The sequence below is a fragment of the Bison bison genome, unplaced genomic scaffold (assembly GCF_000754665.1).
Source record: "Bison bison bison isolate TAMUID 2011002044 unplaced genomic scaffold, Bison_UMD1.0 scf7180017864384, whole genome shotgun sequence".
Classification (NCBI taxonomy): domain Eukaryota; kingdom Metazoa; phylum Chordata; class Mammalia; order Artiodactyla; family Bovidae; genus Bison; species Bison bison.
In genome coordinates this window covers 12,296,165-12,306,539 of record NW_011494956.1, presented here as the reverse complement: position 1 = coordinate 12,306,539, position 10,375 = coordinate 12,296,165, and the positions used below count along the sequence as shown (strand labels likewise).

General features: G+C 40.1%; 1 pseudogene; it reads left to right on the top strand.

Annotated features, from left to right (window-relative positions):
* LOC105001862 overlaps nt 1-2,111 on the top strand; it is a 15,754-nt pseudogene extending 13,643 nt beyond the window's left edge.
* The last annotated feature ends 8,264 nt before the right edge of the window (nt 2,112-10,375 follow it).

The following is a 10,375-nucleotide window of genomic DNA, read 5'->3' as shown; positions in this document are numbered from 1 at the left end:
GATCTCCTTGCAGTCCAAGGGACTCTCAAGAGTCTTCTCCAACACCACAGTTCAAAAGCATCAATTCTTCGGCGCTCAGCCTTCTTCACAGTCCGACTCTCACATCCATACATGACCACAGGAAAAACCATAGCCTTGACTAGACGGACCTTTGTTGGCAAAGTAATGTCTCTGCTTTTGAATATGCTATCTAGGTTGGTCATAACTTTCCTTCCAAGGAGTAAGCTCTTTTAATTTCATGGCTGCAGTCACCATCTGCAGTGATTTTGGAGCCCCCAAAAATAAAGCCTGACACTGTTTCCCCCTCTATTTCCCATGAAGTGGTGGGACCGGGTGCCATGATCTTCGTTTTCTGAATGTTGAGCTTTAAGCCAACTTTTTCACTCTCCACTTTCACTTTCATCAAGAGACTTTTTAGTTCCTCTTCACTTTCTGCCATAAGGGTGGTGTCATCTGCATATCTGAGGTTATTGATATTTCTACCGGCAATCTTGATTCCAACTTGTGTTTCTTCCAGTCCAGCGTTTCTCATGATGTACTCTGCATATAAGTTAAATAAACAGGGTGACAATATACACCCTTGACGTACTCCTTTTCCTATTTGGAACCAGTCTGTTGTTCCATGTCCAGTTCTAACTGTTGCTTCCTGACCTCCATACAAATTTCTCAAGAGGCAGATCAGGTGTTCTGGTATTCCCAGCTCTTTCAGAATTTTCCAGTTTATTGTGATGCACACAGTCAAAGGCTTTGGCATAGTCAATAAAGCAGAAATAGATGCTTTTCTGGAACTCTCTTGCTTTCTCCATGATCCAGCGGATGTTGGCAATTTGATCTCTGGTTCCTCTGCCTTTTCTAAAACCAGCTTGAACATCAGGAAGTTCACGGTTCACATATTGCTGAAGCCTGGCTTGGAGAATTTTGAACATTACTTTACTAGCGTGTGAGATGAGTGCAATTGTGCAGTAGTTTGAGACACATCTTAGTTTCTAAATACCAGCCTCCAAAAAAAGGAACCAAGGTCCCTTGGAGAAAGGACTGGTCCTAGGAGTGTAGCAGAAAATAAACACGATAAGCCCTGAGCATCTTGTGGTACAAGAAAGTAAGAAAGTGCTAAAACAACAACAATGTCAAAAGGAAATAGGAGTCAACCAAAAAATTCCCAGTAGCCAAGCTGGAACATTTTGAACAACACAATAAAGCAAGTAGTACTGGATTATAACCTAAACTATAAAATAAATATCCACAAATCCATAATAATATAAATGACCAAATAAGCAAATAAATGGGGGTGGGGAAGGAGACATATATACCATGAGGAAGAATTTATGTACAATCAGCCCACTCCTCAAAGAGATGGAGCACAGCTCCCCTCTCCTTAAGAGTGGGCCACACCCAGTTCTTTCATTCAAAGCGTATAATCTTTCATTCAAAGCGTATACTCGTTCATTCAAAGAGTATAACATGAAAAGAGGAAGAAAACAACTTTACAAGGGAGAAACCTGACAAGCACCTTCTCAGCCAGGTGATCACCAGCCACATCAACAAGTCATGTTGAGTGACACAGCACATAGCAGGCGGAGAGCACGTGCGCGCCCTCTCTCTTTCCTTTCTTGACTCCATCTTCAGGGTACTGGCAGTGCTGTCCACAATCTAGTCACCAACATGCTCAGAGCCAGGAGCTACACACTCTCAAGGTGACCGGCCAGGAGATGGTCGCTCAGATCAAGGCTCATGTAGCCTCGTTGGAGGGCATTGCTCCCTCCAGAAGATCAAGTCCTGCTCCTGGCAGGCACACCCCTAGAGGATGAGGTTACCCTGGGCCAGTGTGAGGTGGAGGCTCTGAGCACTCTGGAAGTAGTTGGCCGCATGCTTGGAGGTAAAGTCCATGGTTCCCTGGACTGTGCTGGCAAAGTAAGAGGTCAGACTCCCAAGGTGGACAAATGAGAGAAAAAGAAGATGGGGCCAGGCCAAGAGGTGTACTTACTACAACCCATGCTTTGTCAAAGTTGTGCCCACCTTTGGCAAGAAGAGCCCCAGTGCCAACTCTTAAGTCCTCTGTAATCTTGGCTTTCTCTAATAAAGCCACTTCGCCCAATCAAAAAAAAAAAAAATCCAAACAATGCAGTTGACAGTATGTGATGAAAATGGCACTGTATCTCTGAAGTCTTCCTCCCAAAATTTCATAACACTAGTCTAATCATAAAAAAATCAGAGAAATCCAATTAAAGGATACCATGGCAAAAATACCTGATCCGTATTCCTCAGAACTATCAACGTTTTCAAATATAAAGAACATCTGAGAAACTGTCAGCTAAAAGAAAGGAAAGGAAAAGTTAAGTTAAGTCACTCAGTCATGTCTGACTCTTTGCGACCCCCATGGACTGTAGCCTACCAGGCTCCTCTGTCCACGGGATTTTCTAGGCAAGAGCACTGGAGTGGGGTGCCATTTCCTTCTCCAGGGGATCTTCCTGACCCATGGATCGAACCCAGGTCTCCCACATTACAGGCAGACGCTTTACTGTCTGAGCCACCAGGGAAGCAAAAGGACCTTTCAGGAAATACAGCAACTAAATGCAATGTGGTATTTTGGGTGGAATTCAAAAACAGAAAAACTACATTAAAGTCCAAAGAAATCCAAATAAAACATGGACTTCAATTAATAACAATTTATCAACGCTGGTTTATCAATGTAACAAATGTACCACGGTAATGTTAATAAGAGAAACTGGATGCAGAGTATATAGGAACTCTGGGCAATCTTTGTAAATTTTTGGAAATCTAACACTGTCTTGGAGAAGGCAATGGCACCCCACTCAGTACTCTTGCCTGGAAAATCCCATGGACGGAGGAGCCTGGTAGGCTGCAGTCCATGGGGTCGCTAAGAGTCTGACACGACTGAGCGACTTCACTTTCACTTTTCACTTTCATGTATTGGAGGAGGAAATGGCAACCCACTCCAGTGTTCTTGCCTGGAGAATCCCAGGGACGGCGGGGCCTGGTGAGCTGCCGTCTATGGGGTCGCACAGAGTCGGACATGACTGAAGCGACTTAGCAGCAGCAGCAACACTGTCCTAAGAAATTTTATTAAACCACCTCTACCTTCAGATATTCAAACAAGCTTTTATAATTTTGTAATTCACCATCAAATCTTAACTTCTCAAGAATTATTCCTTACTACAACATTTTTCTCTTATAAATTACACTTTTGGAGAGGGCCTAAATTTATTATCCTTTTCTATACAATTTAACCCTTGCCTTTTTAGGCTTGCCTTTATATTATTAACACATATATAAGAATTGTTTTTTCTACTTCTTAACTGGATGCTGAAGTATAAGTCAGCTTTGCCTTTTTGCTGACCTTTAAGTTTATCACCATTTTGTAACCTTGATAATAATAATTCAGGGGGAAAAAAAACCCTCAAGGGATGCTAAAATTGGTGACAGTTTGATAAGAAACACAATCGTTACTTAGACTCCCACAAAAATATTTATTAACAACCAAAGCAAAAATTAACAACTTTATATGGAGAAATCAGGCCAACATCACTTTAATCAAGTAATCAAACATGGTGCTCCTGCCAAAAACCCATAATCCATAATATGGATCTAATCATGATGAACAACCAACCCAAATGAGCAACATTCTACAATATAAACTGACCTATACTTTCCAAATATATCAGTTATTAAAGGAGAAAAAAAAAGCTCCATATTTGAGGGAACTACTGAGACCTGACAACCATAATGTGACAGTGGCTTTGGCAACGGTAGAGACAATATAAAGTGAAAGAAGTGAACATGTCAGTCAGTTAGTCCTATCTGATCTTTGCAACCCCATGGACAGTAGCTTGCCAGGCTCCTCTGTCGACGGAATTCTCTAGGCAACAATACTGGGAGTAGGTAGTCAGTCATTCCCTTCTCCAGGGGATCTTCCTAACCCAGGGACCAAACCCCGGTCTCACTCATTGCAGGCAGATTCTTTACCGTCTGAGCCACTAGGGAAAAAATATACTTAATACAACTGGTGTAACTGGAATATGGATTATAGATAATAATATTTTACCAATGTTAAATTCCTAACTCTGATAACTATACTACGGCTATGCAAGAGAATGTCTACTGATATGTGCAATACCTTGGATGGATCTTCAAGGAATTATGCTAAATGAAAAAAACCAAACTCAAGGGTTACAAACTAGAGAATTTACACAGCATTCTTTTGTGTGTTTGAGGCGGGAAGGGGCATGTCACACAGCTTGTGGGATCCTAGTTCCCTGACTAGGAATCTAAATTGGGCTCCCAGCAGTGACAGTGCTATGTCCTAACCACTGGATGCCAGGGACTTCCCTATACAGCATTCTTTTTTTAACATTTACTTATTTTTAATTTTTGGCTGCACTGGGTCTCTGCTGCTGCTCTCAGGCTTTCTCTAGTTGTGGCAAACAGAGGTTTACTCTCTAGTTGTAGTGCTCAGGCTTCTCACTGAGGTGGCTTCTCTTGTTTGCAGAGCATGGGCTACAGAGCTTGGAATCAGTAGTTGTGACACAGGGGCTTGGTTGCCCCAAGGCATGTGGAATCTTCTCCAACCAGGGTTCAAATCCCTGTCCCCTAAGTCCACAGAAGTCACTTTAAGAAGCAGCATTCCTGGAGTGGGAAATGGCAACCCACTCCAGTATTCCTGCCTGGAAAACTCCAGTCAGACGAGCCTGATGGGCTACAATCCATGGGGTCACAGAGTCAGACACCACTGAATGACTGAGCACACGATATAAACACGGTTCTCACCTTAAAGGCTTTGAGAATTTAATGCAGTGAAAGTAATCCCTTATTAAAATTAAAGTCATCCATTAAAAAAAAAAAAAAACTCTTAAAGTGACAAAAATCATTGAGAAGGAGAACACAGAGTAGTTGTCAGAGGTTAAAAGGATGGGAGGGAAAGAGGTAGCATGCAAGATTGTGATGTAACTGTTGTTATCTTGACTGTAGTGATCACACAAATCTATACATGTGATGAAAATGTACAGAAATAAATACAAAAATTACACGAAAAACTGGTGGCTTTTGAATAAGGTAGATGGATTGTATCAATTTCCTGGTTCGGATATTTTTTCTATAGTTATGCAAGATGTTACTACTAGGGAAATATGAGTAAAGGGTAGCCAGGATTCTTCTGTATTATTCTTATAGCTACATGTGAATCTACAATTATCAAAATTAAAAAAAAAATGGTGCCTCTCATTTTTTTCAATATGTTAAAATTTTATTTACAAAGCTTCTTTGTTGGACAGAAAAACATGCTCTTATAATCTCACTGTAATTAGACAGTTGACTCACCAGTCACAGCTACTGATACTACAGCATGAGTCTTAAGTGAAAACCTAACAATGCTTACAATTTTATATGGGTCAAGTGTGCACAGAATCAAACATCATTCTTTTTGGGGATGACTACAATGTGCATAACAATGTTTAGAGTATGATATTGTTTTAGTTTTAAAGAGGGAGAGATATATAAATATGTACATATATATGTATTTGTTTATATAAACTGAGGAAAAACACATCTTCAACCACTAGTTGCTTCAGGATTGAAAACTGGGTGACTGGGGAAAGGGTGGAAAGATTAGCATTTTTCTAGGTTCAATGTTCCTAAGGCCCATGGCTTTCTTCAGCTTAAGACAAATATTATGAAGTGCCTACTATATGCTAGTGAGTGGGTGAGTAATGGTCACTCAGTTGTGTCTGACTTTTTGAGACCCCATGGACTGTAGCCTAGCAGGCTCCTCTGTCTATGGAATTCTCCAGGAAAGACTGGAGTGGGCTGCCACTTCCTTCTCCATACTATATGCTAGACACTGTGCTAACAAGTATTTTAGTGGTGGTTGCAGGTAAAACTAAATTACACAAAACAATACAAAAGATGGTCCTCCACCATCAGATGGGGTAAATAATTAGATATGAGAATTTCAAAGGAATGAGGTGACATCTAAGACAAAGGTATAGGATACAGAAGTGGGGCTCTTGGTGCAATCAAGATGGTTTGGGGGAGAAATACACTTGAGCTGTAGAGGCTGAAAAATAGCAAAGTGGGGGGGCGGGGTCAGGGAACAGAAAGCTTTCTCAATGTGGAGGAATGCTGTACCAACAGCTCTACAGCAACATACAATGAGGTGTTATTATCCCATTTCGCAGATGAGGAAATGAAGGCATAGAGAGAACAGGCAACTTGCCCAAGATTATATGGTTAATAACTTCAAACAGTCTGGTACCAAGACAGCAGTTTTAGTACCTGCCTTGGACACATCCGGCCTATTTCACCCCTATCCTTTAATCCTGCCTCCTTCAATTGTTTGTTCTCTCCCTTCATTCTCCTACCTTTCCAGATTTTCTCCTGCTATCCTCCTCCCTTGTCTCAAACATCAGAATGGCCTTTTCCTCTTTCTCAGTCTCCACACATAGCCTGCAAATCTTGAATTCAAACCTGGCCACATCAAAACTATAGCAAAAGATTAGAAACAATTTAAATGTTAATTCATATACAAATAGAGAAAATTTATGTTACATTGACACAACACAATACTAAGAAACCATGAAAAAGAATAAAGCAGTCCTGTGATGATAGATACATAATATCAAATATCTTGCTAAGTAATAAGAAAAGACACAAAGAAAAATGTGCATGCCAGCTACCATTTCTGAGGGTGGGCTTTTACCTGTGTGTATATTCATTAAAAGTGGCTTCCCAGGCAGTTCAGTGGTAAACAACCCACCTCCCAATGCAGAAGACATAAGATCCCCTGGAGAAGAAATGGCAGCCAACTACCGTATTCTTGCAAGGGAAATCCCATGGACAGAGAAGTCTGGCAGGCTACAGTCCATGGGGTCACAAAAAAGTCAGGCACAACTCACCTACTAAACAACAACATATTCATTAATACACAGGTTGGGAATTCCCAGGTAGTCCAGTGGTTAGGACTACATGCTTTCACTGCCAAGGGCCTAGGTTCAATTCCTAGTAGGGGAACTAAGACCGCACAGGCCGAGTGGCACAGCCAAAAAAATAAATAAAATAAATAAATACATGGGTTATCTAAGAACAAAAAAAAACTTAAGAGAATAATTATCTCCTCACAGAGAATTAGGAGAGGCACAAGACTTACATTTCACTGTATTCTTTTTAAATTTTAAATGATAGGCATGTACCTACATACCTAAGAACTACCCTGGTGGTCGAGTGATTAAGAATCCATCTGCCACAGCAGGGGACACAGGTTCCATTCCAAGTCCAGGAAGATTTCACATGCCTTGGGGCAACTAAAGCAATGTACCAAATGACTGAGGCCCACCCTTTAGAGCCTGTGTGCTACAAGAGAAGCCACTACAATGAGAAACCCAAGCACCACAACCAGAGAATAAGCCCCCTTTCCACAACTAGAGAAAGCCCATTCAAAGAAACAAAGATCTAGTGCAGCCAAAACAAAATTAAATTAAAGAAACAATTCAGATACAGAGAAAAAACTACTGGTTACCAGTGAGAGGGGAAGGGAAAGGGCAAACAGGGGTAAGGCATTAAGAAGTACAAACTACCATGTAAAAAATAAGCTACAAGAGTATATTGTAGAATCAAATCAACAAAATTAGAAATGAAAAAGAGGTCACAACAGACAATGCAGAAATACAAAGGATTATAAAAGACTATTATGAACTATATGGCAACAAAATGGAAAACCTGGAAGGAATGGACAGATTCTTAGAAAAGTTCAATCTTTCAAGACTGAACCAGGAAGAAATAGAAATTATGCACAATCCAATTACAAGCACTGAAATTGAAGCTGTGGTCAAAAATCTCCCAAAAATTCAAAAGCCCAGGACCAGATGGCTTCACAGGAGAATTCTATCAAATATTTAGAGAAGAGCTAATGCCTATCCTTCTAAAATGCTTTCAAAAAATTACAGAGGAAGGAACACTTCCAAACTCATTCTACGAGGCCACTGTCACCCTGATACCAAAACCAGAGAAAGACAACACAAAAAAACAAAACTACAGGACAATATCATTGATGAACACAGATGCAAAAATCCTCAACAAAATTTTAGCAAACAGAATTCAGCAACACATCAAAAACCTCATACACCATGATCAAGTTGGGTTTATTCCAAGAATGCAAGAATTCTCTAATATAAGCAAATCAATCAATATGATACACCATATTAACAAATTCAAAGATAAAAACCATATGATCATCTCAATAGATGCAGAAAAAGCCTTTGACAAAATTCAGCAACCATTTATGATTAAAACTCTTCAAAATATGGGCATAGAAGGAACCTACCTCAACATAGGAAAGGCCATATATGATAAGCCTACAGTAAACACTATTCTCAATGGTGGGAAACTGAAAGCATTTCCCCTAAGATTAGGAACAAGACAAGGGTGTCCACTTTCACCACCATTATTCAACAAACTTCTGGAAGTCCTAGCTACAGCAATCAGAGAAGAAAAAGAAATAGAAGGAATCCAGATCAGAAAATTTAAGTTCTCTCTGTTTGCAGATGACATGATACTGTACATAGAAAACCCTAAAGATAGTATCAGAAAATTACTAGAGCTAATCAGTGAATTTAGCAAAGTTGCAGGATATAAAATCAATATACAGAAATCACTTGCATTTCTATAAACTAACAATGAAAAATCAGAAAGAGCAATTAAGGAATCGATCCCATTCACCATTGCAACAAAAAGAATTAAGTATATAGGAATAAACTTACTTAAGGAGACAAAAGAACTGTCCACAGAAAATTATAAGACACTGATGAAAGAAATCAAAGATGACATAAACAGATGAAGAGACAGCCCATGTTCCTAAGTAGGAAGAATCAACATCGTGAAAATGACTATACTACCAAATGCAATCTACAGATTCAATGTGATCCCTATAAAATTACCAATGGCATCTTTTACAGAACTATCAAAAAATTTCACAATTCATATGGAAACACAAAAGGCCCCGAAAAGCCAAAGCAGTCTTGAGAAAGAACAATGGAGCTGGAGGAATCAAGCTTCCTGACTTCAGATTATACTACAAAGCTACAGTCATCAAGACAGTATGGTACGGGCACAAAAACAGAAATATAGACGAATGGAACAAGATAGAAAGCCCAGAAATAAATCCATGCACCTATGGGTACCTTATTTTTGACAAAGGAGCAAAGAACATACAACGGGGTAAAAACAGCCTCTTCAGTAAATGGTGCCAGGAAAACTGGACAGCTATAAGCAAAACAATGAAATTAGAACACTTCCAAACACCATACACAAAGATCAACTCAAAATGGATTAAAGACCTGAATGTAAGACCAGAAACTATTAGAGGAAAACACAGGCAGCACACTAGATAACATACATTAAAGCAAGATTCTCTATGACCCACCTCCTCCTGCTGCTGCTGCTAAGTCACTTCAGTCGTGTCCGACTCTGTGTGATCCCATAGACAGCAGCCCACCAGGCTCCCCCGTCCCTGGGATTCTCCAGGCAAGAATACTGGAGTGGGTTGCCATTTCCTTCTCCAATGCATGAAAGCGAAAAGTGAAAGTGAAGTTGCTCAGTCGTGTCCAACTCTTAGCGACCCCATGGACTACAGCCTACCAGGCTCCTCCATCCATGGGATTCTCCAGGCAAGAGTACTGGAGTGGGGTGCCATTGCCTTCTCCGTGACCCACCTCCTACAGTAACGTAAATAAAAACAAAGTATACAAGTGGGACCTGATTAAACTTAAAGGCTTTTGCACAGCAAAGGAAACTCTAAGCAAGGAGAAAAGACCCTCAGAATGGGAGAAAATAATAGCAAATGAAACAACTGACAAAGGATTAGTTTCCAAAATATACAAGCAGCTCATACAACTCAATACTAGGAAAACAAACAACCCAATCAAAAGTGGGAAAAAGACCTAAACAGACATTTCTCCAAAGAAGACATACAGATAGCTAACAAACACATGAAAAGATGCTCAACATTGCTTATTATTAGAGAAATGCAAATCAAAACCACAATGAGATATATCACCACACACCGGTCAGAACGGTCATCGTAAAAAAGTCTACAAATAATAGAGGAGAGAGTGTGGAGAAAAGGGAACGTTCTTGGACTGTTGATGGGAATGCAAATTGATACAGCCACTATTGAAGACAGTATGAAGATTCCTTTAAAAACTAGGAATAAAACCGCCATATGATCCAGCAATCCCACTTCTAGGCATATACCCTGAGGAAACCAAAATTGAAAAAGACACATGTATCCCATTGTTCACTGCAGCACAATTTATAATAGCTAGAACATGGAAGCAGCTTAGAAGCCCATCAACAGATGAATGGATAA